Source organism: Salvelinus namaycush, unplaced genomic scaffold, assembly GCF_016432855.1.
Source record: "Salvelinus namaycush isolate Seneca unplaced genomic scaffold, SaNama_1.0 Scaffold28, whole genome shotgun sequence".
NCBI lineage: Eukaryota > Metazoa > Chordata > Actinopteri > Salmoniformes > Salmonidae > Salvelinus > Salvelinus namaycush.
The window spans coordinates 662,377-671,734 of NW_024059674.1; positions in this window are offsets into that span (position 1 = coordinate 662,377).

The window sequence follows — 9,358 nt, forward strand, 5'->3', positions numbered from 1 at the left end:
GGTGCGCGATACAACTTTACCAGCATCATAGCATACGTATCGATGAATCGTTGTGACATGAAATACGAGTGATAGTGTAATCAATGTGTAATAACTAGGTAAAAAATGTATGAACGCCTTATATTATTATGTGATGTGCGGTCATATTCAGGTCCTGATTGGTCAATAAGCTTATTTGACACATCTAATAGTGTTATCTGACACGCAAAGACACAAACGGTGTTCCATAGCATGAGAAATCCTGGTTGAGAATGAAACGACTGAACAAATGAACAAGGAAACAGCACAGCAAGTAAGTTTAAGAAATATGTTTTGATTATGTTTTACTGGTAATGGGCACACACGTAAATGCCAACAAAATAACTTTTTGATCAGTGTGTGTGTAACCTCTATTTAACTAGGCAAGTCAGTTAAGAACAAATTCGACGACGCTGAGCCAATTGTGTGCCGCCCTATGGGACTCCCAATCACGGCCTGATGTGATGCAGCCTAGATTCGAACCAGGGACTGTAGTGACGCCTCTTGCACTGAGATGCAGTGCCTTAGACCGCTGCGTCCATGTGTGTGTTAACGATTTAACTGTACTAGAATGCTTAAAAGGCCGCAAAAATGGTTCATATCGGTTATCGGTATCTGTTTTTTTAGCAAGGAAAATATCGGTATCGGACAAAAATGTCATCGGTGCATCACTAGTTGTAAGCTGTTGGTCCTGATACCAGATACTACTAGTACTGTGAAATGTAGTCGATGTAATGCCGTATCACAACGTACTTCTTTCTGCTGATTTAGTGTCTTTCTCTCAGGACTAAACACATGTCCCTGTTAGTCACAACTACAGATCATTAGAAGTGTCCTAGAAAAGAAGTTGACACAGTTGTCAATGTCTTGTTCTTCCTCTCTCTCTCTCTCTCTCTCTCTCTCTCTCTCTCTTTCTCTTTCTCTCTCTCTCTCTCTCTCTCTCTCTCTCTCTCTCTCTCTCTCTCTCTCTCTCTCTCTCTCTCTCTCTCGCAGTGCATGCTGGGTGTTTTTGGAGTTTGAGTGTTTGGTGTGGAAAGCTCTATCCTAACTAATTTCTTGATTCCTTTCTTTACATGTTATTTTCTATGGTGGAGGGTTAATGCAATATTTGTTTTAGCGGTATCCAAAGTTTTTTTTTCAAAGTTAGGGTGGAAGAGGACAGAGAAACTTTCCTGGGGTTTGGAAGTTGTGGTGTGCGCGATGGCTTCTCAGCCTAGCGCGGAGGAGACGCTGTCTATACAGCATGGATTCAGGTGTGTTCCTGAGAACGGAGTTAAGGTGGAGGAGGTTCTGCTCGCGGTCGGTGAACAGGTAGGAGCTGAGTTTATACATTCTGCTTCTAGAATGAACAAAGCTGTGGTTGTGTTCATGAAAAGGGCTAATTTGGTTGGTAGGCTAATTGCTAGCGGAATATTTGTAAGGGATGTGTTGGTGTCAATTTCACCTCTCTCTACCCCTTCAACAAGAGTTGTAGTGGCAAATTTGCCTCCGTTTATTACGGATGATCAAATTAGGAAAGAGCTGAGTCGTTTTGGTAAGTTTGCTAGCGGTTTCCGTGTACTGTCAGCAGGGTTTCAGGCAGATGCCGTTAAACACGTTGTTTCGTTCCGGAGGCAAGTGTTTATGTTTCTGAACAACAACGAGCAACAGCTAAATGTGCACTTTAAAGTGAGACATGGGGAGGGGCTCTATGCAGGTTTTGCCAGCACAGATAGTCTACGGTGTTTTGAATGTGGGGATTTGGGGCACAAGAGTTTTGCGTGCCCACACAAAGGCCGTAGACAAGGTGAGGGTACAGGCGCCAGTGGGGGAAATCGAGGTCAAAGTGCAGGGGGTAAGGAGATGCAGACAGCAGAGGCTGGGCCTAGTCAGGCTAGAGATGGTGGTGTAGATGAGGTTGGGCCTAGTCAGGCTAGAGATGGTGGGGTAGCTGTAGCTGAGTTTAGTCAGGCTAGAGATGGTGGGGTAGTGGAGGCTGGGTCTAGTCAGGCTAGAGATGGTGGGGAAGCAGAGGCCGGGTCTAGTCAGGCTAGAGATGGTGGGGTAGCTGAGGCTGGGCCTAGTTATGCTATGGAGGGTGGTGTAAAGGGTGCTGGGTCTAGGCAGGATATGGATGGTGGTATAGAAGAGGCTGAGTCTAGTCAGGCTATGGATGGTGGGGTAGCTGAGGCTGGCCCTAGTCATGCTATGGAGGGTGGTGTAGATGATGCTGGGCCTAGTCATGCTATGGAGGGTGGTGTAGATGATACTGGGTCTAGTCAGGTTATTCTAGTGGATGAGGAGAGTATAGTGGGGAAGTGTAAGAGATTAGGGGTGGAGGAGGAGGGTGTCAAGCGGAAAAGGAAAAAGGGTGTGGGCAAAGGCACAATGGAAATGTTGCCTGTTGCTGTGGGTGAGGCCCTAACCAGAGAGAAAGAGCAGGTGGTCAGGGTGGGAGATAGAGAAGAGGAGGAAAGTGAGTCTGAGGAAGAGGATGAGGAGTTATTTTTTTCAGACTCTTCTTCAATTGGCCCGGAGCTGACAGCCAGTCAACCAGAGGGGTCTAAGTACACGTTGAGAGAACTGACAAGGTTCCTGAATGAGACTAAGGGGAAAAAAGTTAATCTTGAGGCTTTTTTTCCTGATCCTAGAAAGTTTGTAAGATCAGTAAAACATGCAATGAGAAATGAGGGGCATGGTGTCCTCTCACCCAGGAAACGGTTTAGGTTGAGGAAGTGGGTCACAACAGTGCGTAAAGGTTTACCTTCAGACACTGTTTAAATGTTTAATTTCTTTCTGACACTGGGGCTTTTTGAGCTTTGCTATTGGTCTATTTCTCTGCTGGCTTTTCTCCCACTTCTTATGGAGACTCTTCGGGTAGGCTCGCTTAATATAAATGGCGCCAGAGATGCGGGAAAGAGGAGTGTGTTGGGTGAATATGTAAAACAAAAAAAAGTACATGTGTTGTTTCTGCAGGAGACGCATAGTGATGTGGTGAATGAAGTTGATTGGGGGCTCTGGTGGAAAGGGGCAAGTGTGTTGAGCCATGGGACAAATCTTAGTGCAGGGGTGGCAGTCCTTTTTGCACCGGGTCTGTCAGTAAAAATTTGCTCCTCAAAGGAAGTGTGTAAGGGTAGGTTGCTTGTTGTTAAAGCAGAAATTAACAGCATGGGTTTTGTTTTTATAAATGTGTATGCGCCTAACACAGGGAGAGAAAGAGGGGTTCTATTTGGGAGTCTTAGACAGGAACTCTCACAAGTAGCGCCTGAGGAGACGCTGGTGATCGGAGGTGACTGGAACTGTACAATGGATTTTACAAAAGACAGAAATGGGGAAGAGCCTCATTCAGTGTCAGTGGGAGTGTTAGGGGACATCATTAATCAGTTTGACCTAGTGGATGTTTGGAGAACTAAACATCCAAACACAAGACAGTATACATGGGTGAAGGTTTTTGGGGCTAGGGTGAGTGCAGCCCGACTTGATCGTTTTTACATATCTAGGAATCAGAGCAATAGGCTGCTGGGCGCTACCATTCTCCCAGTGGGTTTTTCGGACCATCACATAACCATGGCTCGGCTGTCTATTTCACCAGGGCCCCGGCAGGCATCTTATTGGAAGTTCAATGTAAAGCTCTTACAAGATGCCACTTTTTGCTCAGTTTTCCAGACCTTTTGGGAAAGGTGGGGGCAGCGAAGAGAGGAGTATGAGTCTCTGAGTCAATGGTGGGATGTGGGGAAAGTGCAGATTCGGCTTTTCTGTCAACAGTACACAGCTCTCTCATCATCAGAGGCTAGGAGAGTATTGGGGGAACTAGAGCGGTGTATTAGTGAGATGGAGGTAGAGATGGTGGGGCAAGGCAATGTAGGCCTCCAGGCTAATTTAGCCGAATTACGTAGGGACCTGGGCAGTTTTTTCCAGGTTAAAGCAAAGGGAGCACTTGTAAGAGCTAGGTTCTCCATGCTCAAGGAGATGGATGCTCCCAGCTCCTTCTTCTTTGGTTTGGAAAGACAGAGCAGTGAAGCCAAGGGTATGCATTGTCTACGGCTGTCTGATGGGCGGGTGACCTCTGTGGTGGGGGAGATGCGGGAGCGGACTGTGGAGTTTTATACTGAATTGTATAGGGCAGAAATGTGTGATCCTATGTGTGCTCAGGTCTTGTTCGCAGGACTCCCTAAGCTCTCTCGGGCACAGAGGGATGAAATGGACATTCCTCTGTTGTCACATGAACTGGCAGAGGCCGTAACCCAGATGTCCCCCGGTCGTGCACCGGGGGTCGATGGACTCCCAGTGGAGTTTTACAAAAAATTCTGGGGAATAATTGGACAGGATTTCTTTTGCGTCTTGCGTGAATGCATCGGGGTAGGAGAGTTGCCGATGAGCTGCCGTCGGGCGGCTCTGACTCTCCTGCCCAAAAAAGGGGACTTGTGTGAACTTAAGAACTGGAGGCCTGTGGCATTACTCTGTGCGGACTACAAGATTTTTGCCAAGGTCCTCTCTAACAGACTGAAGTCCCATCTGGACTCTATAATACACAAGGACCAGACATATTGTGTACCGGGACGCTCAATCACGGACAACTTGTTCTTGATTAGGGACATGTTGGACTTGTCGAGAGGTTCTAATGTGAACTTTGGACTGGTCTCTTTAGATCAAGAGAAGGCTTTTGATAGAGTGGATCATGAGTATCTGTTTAATGTGATGTCTGTGTTTGGGTTTGGGAAGAGTTTTGTGACCTGTGTGAAGCTGTTGTATGCTGGGGTGTCATGTATGGTTAAGGTGGGAGGGGGGCTCAGTAGGCCAGTCTGGGTGAGACGGGGCATTAGACAAGGATGCCCTCTATCTGGGCAGCTATACACACTAGCCATTGAGCCTTTTTTAGGACTGCTACGCAGGAGACTGCAGGGAGTGTGCTGGACAGGCATGGGTGTGGTGACAGGAATAGCAGTCTCAGCATACGCAGATGATGTTTCTGTGATGGTCAGGGATGGGCAAGATATGCAGGAACTAGAGACCAGTCTGAAGGTGTACGAGGGAGCTTCATCAGCTAAGGTAAACTGGGGAAAGAGCAAAGCTCTGTTATGTGGGGCATGGGGGGATAGGGCTCCTCCTCTGCTTCCAGGGGGTTTGCAGTGGGGTTGTGAAGGGCTTAAAGTGTTGGGGGTGTACCTGGGCTCGGAGAGGTGGGTCAGGAAGAACTGGGAGGGGCTGTCACAGGCAGTGGTGTCAAGACTGGCCAGGTGGAGGTGGCTCCTATCCCAAGTGTCATATAGAGGGAGGGTGCTGATAATTAACAACCTGGTGGCATCTTCCTTGTGGCATAAACTGGCTGTCCTCAACCCCCCCGCCGGTCTGCTTGCAGACCTGCAACGCAAGCTGGTGGATTTCTTTTGGTCGGGACATCACTGGCTGAGGGCGGTAGTGTTGTACATGACCGTCCACGAAGGAGGACAGGGCCTGGTGGAACTGGAGAGCAGGATGGCTGCTTTCCGGCTAAAGGCGGTACAGAGACTGCTGTATCATACCGATGTTGGCTGGAGGGAACCAGCATGCGCACTGCTGAGGAGAGCTGGTGGATTAGGGTTGGACCGGCAGCTGTTCCTCATGAAGCTGGAGAGGCTGAGTACAGCAGGTCTCTCAGAGTTTTACTCTGCGGTGCTGAGGGCCTGGCAGCTGCTAAGGCCCATACGAGAAGGGGGTGTGGAGCCTGGGCAGTGGGTGTGGGAGGAGCCTATTTTCCACAACCCAGCCATCCCTTTGAGATCGGTTCAGTCTGCCACCCTGCAGAGGCAACTGATGGCAGGGGGTTTACGAAGGCTAGGTGACCTGAGACTGCTGGGAGAGGAGGGGTGGAAAACCCCGGAGGTCTTGGCGCAACAAACAGGAATAACGTCTCTTAGACTGTTGGAGAGATTCCTGGAGGAGGTCCAGGAGGCACTGTCTGAGCAGGTAAGGGGGGTGTTTGAGAGGCCAAAGGGAGAGGGGCCACCAATGTTTCCGCCACTGCAGGTGACGGCAGAGACTGGAGACTGGCAAGGGGGTCTGGAGGACTTGTTAGATTTTAACACTCCGAGCCTGGGGGAATTTGAGGGGGTGGGAGGTAAAGCTCTCTACAACCTCTGCGTTAAGGTTAGGAACATTAGAAGTCTAACAGGAGTGAAGGCACATCAGTGGCAGGGGGTATGTGGGGCGGAGAGTATGGTGGGTTTTAGATGGAGGGCGCTCTACAAACCCCCAGTACCAAAGAGGTCAGGGGACCTCCAGTGGAGGGTTCTTCATGGAGCCCTGGCCACTAACAGCTGGTTGGCACGTGTTGATCCGGGAATTGGGCAGGGGTGTCCTTTCTGTCAAATGAATGAAACTGTGATTCATGTGTTTTCTGTGTGCACCAGGTTAATGCCATTAATGTCTCTGTTGGAATGTCTGTGTGAGAGGTTGGGGGTGGTTTTTGCTGTTGGGATGTTTATAATGGGATACAGGTATTCGAGTAAGGAGAAAGAAAAATGTGTTTTGTTGAATTTTCTGTTTGCTCAGGCAAAATTAGCTATTTGGCTAACAAGGAGAAACAGGGTCAAAGGTGGGGGGATAACAGACCCTTTACTATTGTTTAATGGGATGGTCTCTGCGCGCCTTAGGGTTGAGTTTGAGTTCTATAAACTGATCAAATGTGTGGAGATGTTTGAGGAGATATGGTGTGTTGGGGGGGCTGTCTGTATTGCTGGGGAAGATGTTTTGGATATACGGTTGTAGGAGAGGGTATTGTTTTTGTGTATGGTGATGTTGGTTTGTATCATGTGGTAGATGGAAAGGTGAGTATGGTACATGTATGCAGTACAGGATATATTTTTGTTTTTTTATTTTTAGGGGGGGGTGAGTGTTAAATGAAATGAGAATGTTTCAATAAAGAAAGACAAAAAGTCAAAAGTCTCTCTCTCTCTCTCTCTCTCTCTCTCTCTCTCTCTCTCTCTCTCTCTCTCTCTCTCTCTAAACAGGGACAATAAAGATGTTTTTGAACTAATAATTGTTTAGCCTCAGTTTTTTTATGGGTCTCATCTCAACGCTGTATAGGAATATATGTCTGTCATGTAGCTGCATGTATTAAGGTTTATTTGTATATATTTAGCCATGATGCAATGTAAAGTGTATTCATGTCCTCAAGGAGGATAGCTGCTGGTATATTAGTATTTTCCCTCACTTCTCTCAAAGGCCCAATCCTAAATCAACCCCGACTCCCTTGTGGAGATTTGACAGGTGTAAGCAATCTGGTAATAGCTCCACTTTGCCCTCTGATAGGCTAGGTGGAAGTTTCATCATGTTGCTTACACCAATCATATACTCTCAGATCTCCACAAGAGCATAGGACAAGGGTTTCCCAAACTCGGTGCACGTTTTGGTTTTTGCCCGAGAACTACACAGCTGATTTCAAATGATCAACTAATCATCAAGCTGATTTAGTGTCCTTCTCTCAGAACTAAGCACATGTCCCTGTTAGTCACCTTCTCTCAGAACTAAGCACATGTCCCTGTTAGTCACCTTCTCTCAGAACTAAGCACATGTCCCTGTTAGTCACCTTCTCTCAGAACTAAGCACATGTCCCTGTTAGTCACCTTCTCTCAGAACTAAGCACATGTCCCTGTTAGTCACCTTCTCTCAGAACTAAACACATGTCCCTGTTAGTCACCTTCTCTCAGAACTAAGCACATGTCCCTGTTAGTCACCTTCTCTCAGAACTAAGCACATGTCCCTGTTAGTCACCTTCTCTCAGAACTAAACACATGTCCCTGTTAGTCACCTTCTCTCAGAACTAAGCACATGTCCCTGTTAGTCACCTTCTCTCAGAACTAAGCACATGTCCCTGTTAGTCACCTTTAGCATGGTGGTTCTGACTCTATACTGTGACTTTGTGGGTGGTTTAGCATGGTGGTTCTGACTCTATACTGTGACTGCAGTGATGAATAACTCCATGATCGGCCTCTGCTCCCTCTCAGCAGTGTTCCTCACCAACAGTCCTCCGATAGTGTGAATTCAACTGGGCTGGCCACTGAGACAGGATGTGCACTCCGTAGGTTCATTCACTACGTTCGCGGGCACTGCCTTCACAGTAAACACTGTATATGTCGGCTCAATGGGAAATTTGCTTTGGATTTCAATTGCACTATGATGTGGCTCTTCAGTGGTACGGCTTGAATCCAGGCCTTATTTACAGTACACCACTGATCGTTTCAAGAGGTGGATAACATCCTACCCAATTCCCATTTTAAAAGTTCTTTACCATTTACAATTCAAACAAAGATAATTCATAGATCAATTAGGTACAAAACAAGACCGGTACAAAATAGGAACATAAAATGTTTACAACTTGGGTAAAATCTCAAGGCATTCTCCCCTCTGACCTTCTCCGCCAATGGATTTTGAGATTGAGACGAGGACGAGGAGTATGCAATTGAGATATTCCATTGATCGCCAGTAGGAGGATGTGATGACATAATCAGGAAGTTACATCAGGCAGTCGCCAGGGCTTCACCGGCTGCAGGAGGAAAACATGAAAAAAGAATCACCACACTGAATTTCGCTGACAGTGACTTCATTGAAATCACAAACAGGGACACGCTTTTTAACGTGACATACAGTCTCAATAATACTTACCTTTCAACCTCCAGTCACTCTTTGACATCGTTGGCTTTGCTGACGTCTCTGTAGCAGTTAATGGATCTCCTGCAGCCGAGCCTTCAGCGCTTCATCTGCCTCCTGGATCTCCTGCAGGCGAGCCTTTAGCGCCTCCTGGATCTCCTGCAGGGGAGACTTCAGCGCTTCATCTACCTCCTGGATCTCCTGCAGCCGAGCCTTCAGCGCCTCCTGGATCTTCTGCAGCCGAGCCTTCATCTACCTCCTGGATCTCCTGCAGGCGAGCCTTCAGCACTTCATCTGCCTCCTGGATCTCCTGCAGGCGAGCCTTTAGCGCCTCCTGGATCTCCTGCAGGCGAGCCTTTAGCGCCTCCTGGATCTCCTGCAGGCGAGCCTTTAGCGCCTCCTGGATCTCCTGCAGGCGAGCCTTTAGCGCCTCCTGGATCTCCTGCAGGCGAGCCTTCAGCGCTTCATCTGCCTCCTGGATCTCCTGCAGGCGAGCCTTTAGCGCCTCCTGGATCTTCTGCAGGCGAGCCTTTAGCGCCTCCTGGATCTCCTGCAGGCGAGCCTTTAGCGCCTCCTGGATCTCCTGCAGGCGAGCCTTTAGCGCCTCCTGGATCTTCTGCAGGCGAGCCTTTAGTGCCTCCTGGATCTCCTGCAGGCGAGCCTTTAGCGCCTCCTGGATCTCCTGCAGGCGAGCCTTTAGCGCCTCCTGGATCTCCTGCAGGCGAGCCTTTAG